The sequence below is a fragment of the Euleptes europaea genome, chromosome 1 (genome assembly GCF_029931775.1).
Source record: "Euleptes europaea isolate rEulEur1 chromosome 1, rEulEur1.hap1, whole genome shotgun sequence".
NCBI classification, from domain to species: domain Eukaryota; kingdom Metazoa; phylum Chordata; class Lepidosauria; order Squamata; family Sphaerodactylidae; genus Euleptes; species Euleptes europaea.
The window spans coordinates 68161526-68175763 of NC_079312.1; the positions used below are offsets into that span (position 1 = coordinate 68161526).

The 14238-nt window shown below is 43.6% G+C and overlaps 1 protein-coding gene across 1 annotated transcript in view; it reads right to left on the reverse strand.

The window, feature by feature from the left end:
• The window catches only part of SLC6A11 (solute carrier family 6 member 11), a 116124-nt gene that overhangs the window by 87288 nt on the left and 14598 nt on the right, over nt 1-14238 (reverse strand). The gene's annotated exons all lie outside the window — the stretch shown is intronic.

Consider the following 14238-nt stretch of genomic DNA (forward strand, 5'->3'; position numbering starts at 1 on the left):
TACACTTTGAAAATTTTGAGCCCACGGGGAAAATAACTTTTTTTTTATTTGGGGGAGGGGACACAATTTTTGGGAAAATGGAATTATTCAAGATACACTTTCCTATAAAACCTAAACTTCTTTTAATGATTTAACAACATGAAATGCATCATTTATAATTTACAGCCCAATCCTAAAAGGGGGTAGATGGTTGATGGCTGGGGACGGTGCAGCCACATCCCCTCTTGAGAGGCTTCCTAGGCCGTAAAGAAAATTAAAAAACCCACTTTAAAAAATCCCCATGAAACTCCCCCATTTAGTCTCATGGGGCTAGGCCACCTACTTTGCCAGTGTAACTCAACGGCTGCAAAATGGCACATTCCTGGGTGAAAGGGCTTTGGAAGTTGCCTAAAGGCAGCTCCACTCCCAGAAATGCCCCCCTGTATGTCCGTGCAAGCATTCACACTGGAAAAACGCTGCTGAAGAGGCAGATCTGGCGCACAATTCTCGTGCTGCCATGTCGCTCCCTGGAGCCAGCGTAAGTTGCCCTGTGCTGGTGTCTTTGCCACTTTGGATGGCACGGAAGCAGGTGTAGGAGTCACACTGGATCCTATGCAGTTCTGCCCACCCCTTCAGGTTTGCACAGTTAGTTAGCATATAAAATTGTACCATTTGGCATATGTATGTCATTTAAAAATATAAATGTCTTTGTTTTCCAGATAAAAATTGCAAGCACACCCAGTACTTGAGATGCAAACTGCTGCACCCTAAGCTAGCATTACACATTTATCTTAATTTCTGCCATCAAAGAAGCAAGAAGAAATAAAAGTTGAAGGAAGAAAACAAATTCTGTAGCAAACAAAAGAAAGCATAATATTTGGGCACAAACATTCACACAGTCACAATAGGTAGGACTAACAGCATATTTGGATATAAAGTTAAAAACACCGAACTCTTTCATGTATTATTACTAGGATTGTGCATATCAATATACCTGAATCGAAAATAAACCCAAAATTAGCCATTTCAGAAATATTCAGATTTCAGGTAGACCAAATACCAAAACCTGGGAATCTGCCGGAAGCCAAATAGGTGATTCCCGAAAAAGCTGAATAATAATTATAATTATTTGAATAATAATTATTCAGCTTTTTCGGGTTTGGCTGTTTGCCTTTGTTCAGATGCACGGCTCTGTGCTTTCTCCCATTTTTCTATCTTTTGACTGGTTTTGAGGTCAGGGTCATGTAATCGGAGCCAATTTGGTCTGAGCAACCATCACCTTTCAGCGGATTAATCTGGATCAAGCATAAGGGTTATTTAAAAGAAGGGGCTCACCAAGTCCCATCCGGAGGGATATATCCTCCAGCTAAAAAGAACTGGCTTCAACACCTGCTCACACCAACAGGCTTTCGAAGGAGACTTCCTCACCTGCACAGATGAGCAATCTCCTTCAAACAGCCCCCATGGTTGAGACGTTGGCTGTCTCTGATATAATCCACCACCACCCCGATAACCTACTCTGAAACTGAAGGTCATCCGAAGTAGAGGCTTTGTTTCCCTGCACTGTGACCATCTCTTGAAATCAGATTTTTGATGTCTATAGTAAAGGACTGTTCAAAGGATGTCAATTGACACCAAAGAAATGTTTTCTGTGCCTTATTTTTCTTGCATTTAAGCCGTTTTCCTCACTTTGGAAGCTAATTTGCATGTACATAATGCTATGCACCCCAAATATGAGTGGAGCTCCCTGACTTTGAGGTGCCAGACTGCCAATCAGCTCTTTCCACCAGTCCTCGGCAACACTGAACCTTTGAACCTGAAAACCAATGGACAGATCGGTTCACAAATGCCTGGAGCATGGGGACAACCACTTTGCTGGCCCATAAAATTGGACCCCCCTGTCCCAAAGTTCACCATTCAGTGATTGTCTAAGGAGAGTACCTTGTAGCCATGCTGCAAATTTGGTGACTCTGCCTCCAAAAATACCCCCACAGGAGCTTCAAAAAAATCCCCATAGACTATAATGGGCCTGGATTTTTTTTGGTAAACCTGGAAATAAACCGTATACTCATATTTACTAGTATGAGTATTCGGCTGATTTTGGGTTTACCAAAACAAAATTGGGCCCAATAACTCATGATTATGGTATGAACAAAATTTCTGTGACTTAGGATTTCCAGTATCCCAGAACGATCAGAATCTTATGAGTTATCTTTAGTGCAGTATGAAGGCCATCCACGTGCTATGCTGATAGGTGTGCCAGAACACCACCTTATCAGCAACATCAGCACTCGCTGGAACTCCACCTGTGCCATGTTTGAGTGTCTGGTGGATCAGAAGAGTGCCCTGACCGTTAAAATCAGAGCTAGACTAATAAATCCTATACTGATGGCACCCAAAACTGCTCCACCTTAGGGAGGATGTTGTAACAGGGTGGCCATGCATATGTGATCACCATCAATGGGACTCAGTCAGGGGGCAGAGAGAGACAAAGGATGGAGACAGAATGACACGGGGATAGGGAAACACATAAAGGAAGAGAGAAAAAGGAAGGGGAAAGGGGAGGAATGGAAAGAGAAGGAAATAAAGGAAAGGGCCAAGAGGGGAAAGTAAGGGAAGGGAAAGGAGGCCATTTCTAGAGGTGATGCCATTGCTACGCTCAACCATAAGCCTGTCCTCAACTATTAGACCAATGATCTAATTTCAGCACAAGGCAGCTTTATGCATTCATGTGTTCATCTGCCCTAGTTACTCTTGACATCAATAGGATAGGCATTGTTGCCAAAGGGACATGAGATAAAAGCAGAAATGTCAGCGGTGAACTGCTGTACTTAGTTACAGCAGAAAAAAATGATTTATGAATTAAATATATTCCTACACACAACTAGCCCCTTCTCGCTCACAGTTGCTCCTACTGCTATCTCCATCTCAGTGTCTCACCTCTCAAGAGAAAATTCCAGCAACTGCACAGTGATCCAAAATCAAACTAATTAAAAACTGACATTTCAGCACTGTTTAAATAAGGGTCCTCATCAAGAATAACAGCCAACTAAAAGATTTTGGTGGTGGAAAGTGCCATCAAGTAACAGCTGACTTTTAGCAACCCTGTGAGGTTTTCAAGGCAAAAGACAAACACAGATGGTTTGCCATTGCCTGCCTCTGCAAAGCAATTCTGTATTTTCTTGGTGGTCTCCCATCCAAGTACTAACCAGGACTGACCCCACTTAGCTTCCATGATCTGACTAGACCGGGTTAGCTTGGACTGGGGAAAATGGACAAGGCAGGAAATTTACACCATCTAGCCTCCCTATTCTTTGTAAAGATGCATGCCACCCATCCATTTGAATTTAAATTTAAATAGCACTCTAAAAGAGAGATAAATCTTTGCTTTGTCCCCTCTTTAAGCCAAACAGGAAGTTCCCATCCTCTACCTTAGAAGGCTATTAGCATAAAGTACAGAACATATAATTAATCCATAATGTAGAATGTGAACTGAACTCTACATGAAAAGAATACGTGGAAGAAAGAGAAAGGAAACTAACACAGGGTCTTGCAGTGATTTTCTCACTAGGCACAACATAGCTTTGCCTAATTTCTTCCCCCCCCCCCAGTTCCCCTGCTGAGACTCTGGCCCAGAGTCATAGCGGCAACCTAGCCAGTTCTATTCTTAGAAATCCAAGGCAATATGCCCAGGATGCCCATTGTCTACTTTCATGCACCCATACATTTCTTTCCTCACAATTTGAACAGGTGAAATATATCAGTGGAAAAGTCCAATTTTTGGCTTACTCAGAGCACATATTTATCAGTGGTGCCAAAACAGTGTGGTTGAGTGCAATGAAAGGAAAGATAATGATAGAAAGGTTGTTGGGATAAAGTAATTTGCTGTCACTCAACACATTTACATGAACAAAACTTTTAAAAGTTAGATTGCTTTCTGGACTCTTGTACTTTTCACACATACAAGAATATGCAAACCCAACCCCACCCTTCCTCCCTTGCTGGTACCCACCGTACACTTGACAGCCCCTTTTCAAAGTATTTGTAGCAAACCCTAAATACATGTTATTAGGGATTATTCCTCAACAAGTGAATTCTATACAAAGAGAATTTTTTCAATATGCCACAACAGCAGCGAGACTCTTATATGCTTCATGCTGGAAAAATCCAAGAGTACCGACTAAAACAGAATGGATGCAGAAATTTATGGACTTTGCTACGATGTCTAAACTAACTTGTTTAATTAAGAAATGACCCTTGGAAGACTTCTGGAACAAGTGGCAACCTTTCTACAACAAACTTGGATAGAGAGACAATTTGTAGTCAATATAATATTGCAACTTGTGATACAATACAGAGATTTTATTAAAGGGGCTAAATATAAGAGCTGAATAAGTAAGATACCTAATAGTTGTTAATGAAATCTAATGTAGTTTGATTATAGTACAGAATATAGTATTATAAAATATTGTAACAGAAGATAATGAAGAATATAGAGATCAATAGCAGAGATAAATATAAATTGTTGAGGTTATTAGGAATATTGATTTCAGATTAGAAACACAATGAACATTTTAATTTTAGATTAGAAATGTAATGTGTTAGTGCGTCAAGTATCAGATGTGGTGGTTTGTCACAGAAATATATGTTTATTTTATCTTTCCTTCCCTTCCTTTCCCGTTTTATCTTGTACCCTAAAAATCTAATAAAAATTTCCAAAAAAACAACTATGATTTCCACAGAGTTTTTGGGGAGAGGGCTAGAGCACCCCCTTGGTGCGATGCCAGTCCTTCTGCATAAAACCAAAAGTGATGTCATCACACAAGGGATGCAGATCGCTCTCCCCTTCTGCTGGCCTGCTTCTGCCCGCCGACCAGCTGAGCAACAGTGGGCAGTAACATGAATCAGCGGGTGATTGCCCGCCGTTAGCAGGCAGTTGGGAACCCTACCATTAACTGATTTTAAAGACTGCAACAAAAGCAATGTGGAAGAAGCAAACACCAACTATATGTTTCTAAGTCTATGCTGCATATGCTAAGTTATATATATATGAAGTATGCATAGTGAATGTTTGTGCTTGTGTGTGTATATACACATGTTTATTCAAAACAAGTTAGGGCTGTCGATTTGGTTCATCCTGAACTGAAAAACAGCCGAATTTCCCCCGATTCGGCGGTTTTCAGTTCGGATGGAACCGAATTTAAAAAAAGGTGGGAAAACAAGCCAAATTCGGCGAGTTCGGGGTGCCCCGAATAAATTTGGCAAATTCAGGGGCTCAGAATCAGCAGCATAACCATCAGTAAGCAGCATTCTCCCACGGCCAATGGTGGCCAAGCTGGGTCTTCTCCTGGCCAATCAGTCGCTTTTGAGTGCATGAGCCCAGCTGCTGCGCGGTCCTGGAAGAGAAAGAGTTTGTGTGTGAGAGAGAGATCCCCGTGGGGGGTGCGTGTGCACATTTGCGCCTTTCTGCGGCTCCAGGGGGGCATTTTTGGAGGTAGAGGTCCCAAAATTTCAGTGTAGCTTGAGGTGACCCTTCTTGCAAGAACCCCCAAGTTTTGTGAAGATTGGGTCAGGGCCCCCAAGATATGGGGCCCGGAAGGGGTCCCCCCTCCTTAATGTGCATCTTTAGTCCATTTACAGCACACTTGCGCCTTTCCGCGGCTCCGGGGGGGGGCATTTTTTGAGCTAGAAATCCCAAACTTTCAGCTTAGCTTCAGGGGGCCCTTCTTGCAATCCTAAACTTTCAGCGTAGCTTCAGGGGACCCATCTTGCAAGAACCCCCAAGTTTTGTGAAGATTGGGTCAGGGGGCCCCGAGATATGGGGCCCGGAAGGGGTCCCCCCTCCTTAATGTGCACCTTTATTCCATTTACAGCACACTCGCGCCTTTCCACGGCTCAGGGGGGGACTTTTGGAGGTAGAGGTCCCAAAATTTCAGTGTAGCTTGAGGTGACCCTTCTTGCAGGAACCCCCAATTTTTGTGAAGATTGGGTCAGGGCCCCCCGAGATATGCGGTCCCCCCCCATTCACCCTCTGCAATGATTGCGAGCAGGCACGACCCTGTGCCTCTAGAGAGCGGCAAATCCAAGGCAAAACCTCCCGTTCATAAATGAAATCGTATTGGATTACTCCTGAGAAGACATCCACAGTAAGACCCATTTTGGGGCTTTTCTCTATATTTTTTCCTGTGTGCGTGGGGGGGGGGAGCAGAGTCTGTGTGGGGGGGAGCAGTTTCTGTGGGTGGGGAGAGCCAAAGGGAGCTTTTGCCCATTCTGCCTAGGGGTGTGTGCCTAAAGATTTACTTCTCCGTGCTCCTGATGGAAGACATCCACACAGTTTGATTTTGGGTTTTTTTCTCTTTACCTTTTCTCCTGTGTGTGTGGGAGGGAAGCAGAGTCTATGTGTGAGGGGGAGCAGTTTCTGTGGGTGGGTGGGGGAAGCCAAAGGGGGCTTTCGCCCGCTTGCCTCTGCAGGAGTTTGTGTTCTGCTTTTAAAGTTTTAAAGTGTAAAGTTGAGTCTGTGCGGCAGCTAGCGAGTCTCTCTCCGCTCGGCACCCGGGCCATGCCTCCTCTTCCTTGGTTTTTTTCCCGTTTGGGTTTGAGTCGCCCCATACTGGTTTGAGGGGGGGGGTTGCCCGTTCTGCCTGGGAGTGTGTGTGCCCGCTCGCGTCTCTCTCTCCCTGGTTTGAGGGTGGGGGGCTTCAGTTGTGTGTCCTCAGGTTTTCCCTCATTCATAAGATTGGTTAGGTCTATTTTGATGCTCACTTAAAACTGGTTTTCAAATTGTGACTTAAACAATGTATTTGCCCGGTCCCGAGACTCCCAACTCCCAAGTCTGATGCAAAAGGAGAAATTCCACCCCCACCTGCTCCTGATACATAGCTAGAGCGCCTCTGTCCCTTTCCATGGCTTGCAAACTCCCAAGGTCACGTCACGTGTTGCTTTGCATGGTTTTGCAAACTCCGAGTCCAACCGGTCTATATATTTCTATTCATTCCATCGGGTGGAGGGGGGACCCCTTCCGGGCCCCAAAGCTCGGGGCCCCTGCCCCAATCGTCACCAAACCTGGGGGTTCTTGCAAGAAGGGTCCCCTCAAGCTACGCTGAAGGTTTGGGAGCTCCACCTCCAAAAATGCCCCCCGGAGCTGCGGAAAGCCACGAATGTGTTTGTAATGGCGTTATTGCAATGGGCAGATCATGGGGGGACCCCTTCCGGGCCCCATATCTCGGGGGGCCCTGACCCAATAGTCACAAAACGTGGGGGTTCTTGCAAGAAGGGCCCCCTGAAGCTACTCTGAAAGTTTGGAATTTCTACCTCAAAACATTCCCCCCCGAGCCACGGAATGGCGCGAATGTGTTTTTAATGGCTTTATTCGGCCGAATTTTCCCCCGAACTTTGAATCTCGCGCCAAATTCCACAGATCCGAATCGGGGGAGTTCAGACTTCGGCATTTCCCAAATCAAAACGGGCCGAGTTTTGCCAAATCCAAATTTTACGATTTTTTTTCAACAGCCCTACAACAAGTATCTCACAGAGTTTAGTAGGTTTTATTGCCAGAAAAGAAGGCAAAGAACTGCAACCTTAATGTCCCCTAAATGCCAACTGAGTCATGCAGGTGATCATAACCTATTGACCCTCAGTTAGTATTAGAGGTACTGATCCTGTGGTTTGTTATCTTGAAGGATATTTTATATGTCTTCAGCATTTTTAGAAATTTGACATCTCCGTCTCTGATCTTGTAATATTTTAGCCATTGTCTAATGTATAATACGGGAGGGAAGCTAAGCAGGGTCAGGACTTGGAAGGGAGACCACCAAGGAAGACTCTGCAGAGGAAGGCAATGGCAAACCACATCTGCTTTTCATCTGCCTTCAAAGCCCTTGCTGGGGTCTCCTTAAGTTGGCTGCAACTTGATGACACTTTACACAGACACACTATGTATAATCTCCTAGAAATAAAAACCTTAGAGATAGGGTACTTAGTTAAGAGGAATGAATTTCTGCCAATCATTTAGCGATTAATATGTCATCAATACATGAACCTATACAGTGGGGGGAAAGGGAAAAGGAGTGCGAACACACTGTAATAATAGAGTAAAACTGAGGTTATTTTAAAACGACACTGTGGACCATATATTCATCCGAATTCAAACACCAGCATTTTGGAATTCCAATATGGTGTACCTCTTATAAAGTGTGCCTTTATAAAGTGTGCTCATTTGGGGCTAAGTAACTACAACATTACTACATTTCCCATGGGCTTGCAATATGCTGGATTTTCCTGGGAAAAGTTTTCTTTAATAAGCCTTTCCAGTATGCTGGTCTGTAGTGCACTCCTGAATAGCAAGAGGCGTAATCACTGCCAGTATTTCACAGAAAGGAATGTACTAGAGTACTTGCCGCATTGTTTCATGTTTTGGAGAAGCTAAAGAACAAATTCATTGTATTTGGAAAATCTTGTGTCTGTTAACTATTTTAGGTAAGTGTGCAAGGTGTTTTTCCTTCACAAATGATCTAGGGATGTAGTCTCTAGAGGTTACTTTTCCTATTGGACCACTTCAGCCAGAATGGTTAAGTAGCACTAATAATGACTTGAGGCAAAATGAAATTGTTTCAGCAGGATCAGACAATTTGAAGGGGGAAAGTCCTGTTTCCTATTCTATCCCACAGGAGTGTTGACAAAGGTCATTCTTTACAAAAGCCGTGCTAATTATTTCTAGGTATCATTTTTATTCTGATATACTTTGTCTTGAAACAGATATTAGGGTGTTATTTCATGGATCCCATTTTAACAAAGATAACACCAGTTTTTATTTAGCAGACTTTGGTACTTTGTTAGAAGACTAACAATTTCACACTTGAATTGTTTATGAATCCCTCAGGTGTATCGCCATCCAGACCTTTTTATTTTATAATTTGTCAAGTCACCCAGAATGTTATCCCTTGTCACCTTTATTTGATGGTCAGAGGAGTCCTGAAAGGGAGGGGCGAACCAGCTCAGAAGCCGGCATGACCCTTGCGCCGGTGTGCCACTTGCGTTGGCTAAATTGGCATGGATGCTGGTAAATGGCCACTTATGCCAGCACCAGGAACTGTGCAGCAGCGCCATACTCAATTGCCAGTGCTGCCACCGTGGTAGCATTTCACTGTGGCAGCATTTCACAGGCACAGAGGCTCACACCAGCATCGAAGGAGGCATCCCCAGGGGGCAGAGCTGACTTTAGTCAGCTCCCAAAGTCCTTTCACTCTGGGAACACCTGGGAACCATAATGGCCTCCTTTAGCTGGCGCGAACTTGCGCCAGCAACAAAGCAGGCATAGCCCCATGAAACTCTATGGAGGATCACAAGGTTTTTTAAAAATAATTTTTGACTTTTTTCTGGCCAGCAAGCGGCTATTTTCATCACAGAAACACATGAAGCTGCCTTCTACTGAATCAGATGCTTGGTCCATCAAAGTTAGTATTGTCTACTCAGACCGGCAGCGGCTCTCCAGGGTCTCATCATTTGCATATGTTTTGCCATACATATTTGTTCTATACCTTTTATGGTTTCCTTGACTCTGCTCCTTAACCATAATGGCATCCTTTAGATTTGATAGTACGTTTCTAATATTGTATTATATATTTTATTTCCCTTATATGTGGCATATATTCTATTTAGTTATTTAGCCCCCATATTCTTGTTACTGATACCTTTTAAAAACTCTTAAAGAACTGGAGCATAATGAAATATTGTTTTCACATCTCACATATCTCCATTGGTTTGATACGATGGGGTATTACTACAACAATAAAAATGTCTCAACATATGACTATAGCTACTCTTTTGAATGTGATAATGTCAGTACATTTTTTTAAAAATTATTTATTTACTTACATAATTTGTACCTCATCTTTCTCCCCAATGGGGACCCAAGAGCCCATTCCTGAGAGCTGCAGTGGCCAGGGATGGCGTGGCCATGGCGGCACTGCAGCGCCTCCGAAGAGGTTTCACTGCTACAGCGGGTGTGTGTGTGTATTTTTAAGTAAAAATTAGGAAAAGGGGGAAACAGACCCATTGAAAACAGCGATGCTGCACTAACAAAAAGGTGGCACAGCACCACTATGGCTTAAGGGGTCATTCCTGGGCTAACAGGGGTTAGAAAGCTGCCTAACGGCAGCATCGCCCCCCAGAAAACTTCCTGGGATGCCGGCACGAGGACTTGCACTGGGAGGATGCTGGCAGGAAGCCGAGCCAGTGTCCGTGGGCCGCCACAATCCAGGGGGGAGCAGTGTAAGTGCCCCTACACTGGCTTCTGTGCCAGTTTAGATGACACAAGTGGCACAGATGCTGGCATAGGGATCACGCCGCCTCCTAAGCCCATTCAGCCTCCAACCTCAGGAATGGGCTACAAGACAGGTTACATCATCATGCTCTCCTCCATTTTATCCTCACAACAACCCTGTAAGGTAGATTAGGCTGAGAAAGTCTAACTGGCCCAAGGTCACCCAGCGAGCTTCCATGGCATGAGTTTGGTTTCAAACCTGAGTCTCCCAGATACTATTCTGATACTCTTAACCACTGCACCACACTGGCTCTCATGTAGTGAACTTTGTACTGGGTCCTACTAATTTTTTCCTTTAGACCTATCCATTCCCCTGAAGGGGGCCTCTGGAGGCTGCTCCCGGCCGGGAGAAGGCGGCGGGGGCGGCTGAGCGGCCTCCCTGCAGCTGCAGGGGGCCTCTGGAGGCCGCTCCTGGCCGGGAAAAGGCGGCGGGGGCGCCTGAGCGGCCTCCCCGTGGCCGCAGGGGGCCTCTGGAGGCCGCTCCCGGCCAGGAAAAGGTGGCGGGGGCGGCTGAGCGGCCTCCCCGCGGCCGCAGGGGGCCTCTGGAGGCCGGTCTCGGCCAGAAAAAGGCGGCGTCGGTAAGTTCCCCCCTCCCTCCTCCCTCCCCTCCCGTATTGACCCACGTATAAGCCGAGTTCGGCTTTTTCAGCCCTTTTTTTGGGCTGAAAAAACTCGGCTTATACGCGAGTATATACGGTAAATATTTTCAAATTAATTGATAAGGGAGAGACTTATGTTACCAGCAGTGCAGCTGAGAAGCTTCCCATGTCAGACTAAGAGTTTGCAGTGTCAGTATGGCTTTCCTGATCAGAGGTCCAACTTTTACTTGATCAATCATATCAAATTAGTTGATTAACGATTCCAGGCCTAATAAGACAGCAGAACTAAAATGGTTAGGGTTGTCAGCTCTGTGTCAGGAAATTTCTGGCGATTTGTGGGGTGGAGCCTCGGGAGGTAGAGTTTGAAGGAAGGGACATCAGTGGTTCATACAACGTTTTGTATTTGCAAAATTGTTTTGTTCTTTGCTGACTAGCCTAATGGTTTCAGATTACCGATGGCCAATTAATTACATAGAAAAAAGCAAAAGAGGTCAGTCTCAGTGGATGCTGAAAATCAATTTACTGAATTTAAAATTTTAAACAATTATTTTTAAATGCTGAACACCACTGTGTTTAAGTAGAAACTTTTATTTAGGGGTAATTAAACTGTTGAGTTAAACAATCTAATTCAATTTCTACCTTAGATTTTGTCTGCACCAGCTGGACACCAATCATCCTCAACCTTATGTTCTTTTTTATCTGATTTATTGTCAGTTACAGTACACATCCACAATTAGTTTAATGAGTCACATTAGGGTTGCCAGGTCCTTCTCAACCGGCGGGAGATTTTTGGGGCGGAACCTGAAGAGGGCGGGGTTTGGGGATGGGAGGGACTTCAATGCCATAGAGTTCAATTGCCAAAGTGGCCATTTTTCTCCAGATGATCTGATCTCTATCGGCTGGAGATCAGTTGAATTAGAAGATCTCCTGCTACTACCTGGCAGTTGGCAACCCTAAGTCACATCTATATGTACTCACTAAAAGCAGATCAAGATATCTGTGGACAAAACCTAACACTTTGCTGAAATTCTTTGATAAATGAGAATATGGAAACAAAGTACATAACTTCATGGAAACGAATGAAAAAACTTCAAACATCCTTAGTACTGGTATCCACTTTTCATCTTGGTTGCTTCTATGTTCCCCCCCCCCCCACAAAGAGCTAAATAATATAAATATTAGCTTTGATAAAAACACCAGTTTTATCTCATATTTTTACCAGTGTAATAGACAAACATTTTCAGATTTATGTTCTCGGCACCAACTATCACTCCTGATATGACAGCATAAACAATGAATAATCCAATGGAAGGGAATATTTCAGTATATATATTCTAGGTTCAAAGTGTCTGCATTAAGGTTTTGCGATTCTTTCCCCCACAAACAACAAAGCCTTGTTTAGTTTCAAATAATTTGGAAAGCAGTAGTCATTTCTAGAGCATGCAGAGAATGACTTGGTGGAGCGTTTTAAATTATCTGAAATCTGATCAGTCTAATTCAAATTCCTGTTTAAGGTACCTCAGTACTATTTATTGCATTTGAGTAGTACCAGGCAGAGCTCAGGGTTTTAAGGCAAAACCTTCGGAGGAAAACTTGTGCGCATCCAAAAGAAAGACTGGTTTCACACGGCCTTCTGTGAACTGAACAGAAACCGACGAGTCTGGCACACTTCAATGTTCTTCAGACTGAACACAAAAAAGCCAATGCGCAGAGGAACTGGATGTGTGTGAGGGCGCAATGCACCAGGATCAGGCACATAGCTGCTAATGACTTTTTATAGGATTCTGGGGATTAGTAACAATGTGTCTCCTGCAGTTATATGGAGCCTGAATGAAGCAGGAAAAACTCTCTCTCTTTTTTTTGTACTTTGAGGATTGTTTTTTTTTTTAACCTTTTCATTCCACAGAGCACAGCCTCTTTTCCTTTCACAAAAAATGTTTTTCTCACTGGGCTTTACTTGAAAACACGAACGATACGCCACTTCCTCTAGTGAATGACAGGCTAACAACTAGGTCTTCTTTAGCTGAGGTCTGGGTTGTTACTCAACTAACAAAGAGGACTATTGAGGTGGAAATAACTTCACCACGATGTCACCTCCATTTACCCAAACCTCTCCTAAGGAGCAGTAAGCTCATTTTCCAGATCACAGTAAAAGACAAAGAGAGCCAGTAAGCAGAAATTATACCAATGGCTTACCTCAGCTGGAACACTTTACTTTGTGGAAGATTTTCTTCCTCCCCTTTAATGTCTACATCACAAATAAGTCTGAGTCCCATTAGATACTTGTTTTCAGCATCATGCTGGTGGAACACGAGGTACTATTGTGTCTGACTGGACCTAGATATTCCACAGCACTTGCATCACTATTTATTGGATCTAAAGATGCTCTTCTGTATATGGAAATTGTCTTCAACTTTATGGAAAACCTATTTGACATCTTTTGCTTCCACACTGAGAAAGTAAAACTATATCCAGATATGGACTTCTGCATCTGTAAAAATTTTACAAAACTTTCACAAACAGAAGCATGAAGTCTTGGATACAGAACAGACATACATGTGACTGCTAGGATTTCCATTTCTGGCATAAGTGGCCCAGCCCTGGCGTAAAGGCTCCTTATGCCAGCACAAGTGTCATTTATGCCAGCGCTGGAATCACACCACCTCCAAAGTGCTTTCAGTCCCCCCCCTTTGGATTGCACCACAAGTGAACCAACACCACAGTATATGGCCATGAATCCACATGAAATGAAAAGCAGATTAGTGATCTGAAGTTGGTAATTTATTAATCAAGATGCAACACAGATCACAACCATCTGTAAATATACTAAGGACCAGTAGTAAACCTTCTGATCTGACATTTATGCAGCACTCCTGATCTACACTCTTGGGGAGATGGAAGCAGAGGTAAAGAGCAAATACACACAGACTTAGGCATATGGTAGATATCAGTAATGAAAGTTCTGATCATGTCTCTATGTATGAGAGGGCCATTTATTTAGGATCCAAAAGATCCCAGATGCTTTTATTGTATTTCAAAGCATATCTACTCACACATAAAACAAAGGATGTCTTTTTTAATACAAAAATGGAGTGTGCGGGTGAGAGATACTAACCTTGTCCAGCTGCCTTATTTTACTATTCTATACTGTTTGGACCATATTTTATCTTGGCCAGGCTCTGAGAGAATCAGCCAAACTTAAGAAAAATGCTGATATCAGCACAGCACAGCAGGTCAATTACCATTTTTGCATATTAAAAAATCCCTGTCCTCAATTCAGAATTCTATGGAAGGACCAGAAAGCTCAATCACACACCAGCCAATTAGCTCCCAATATCT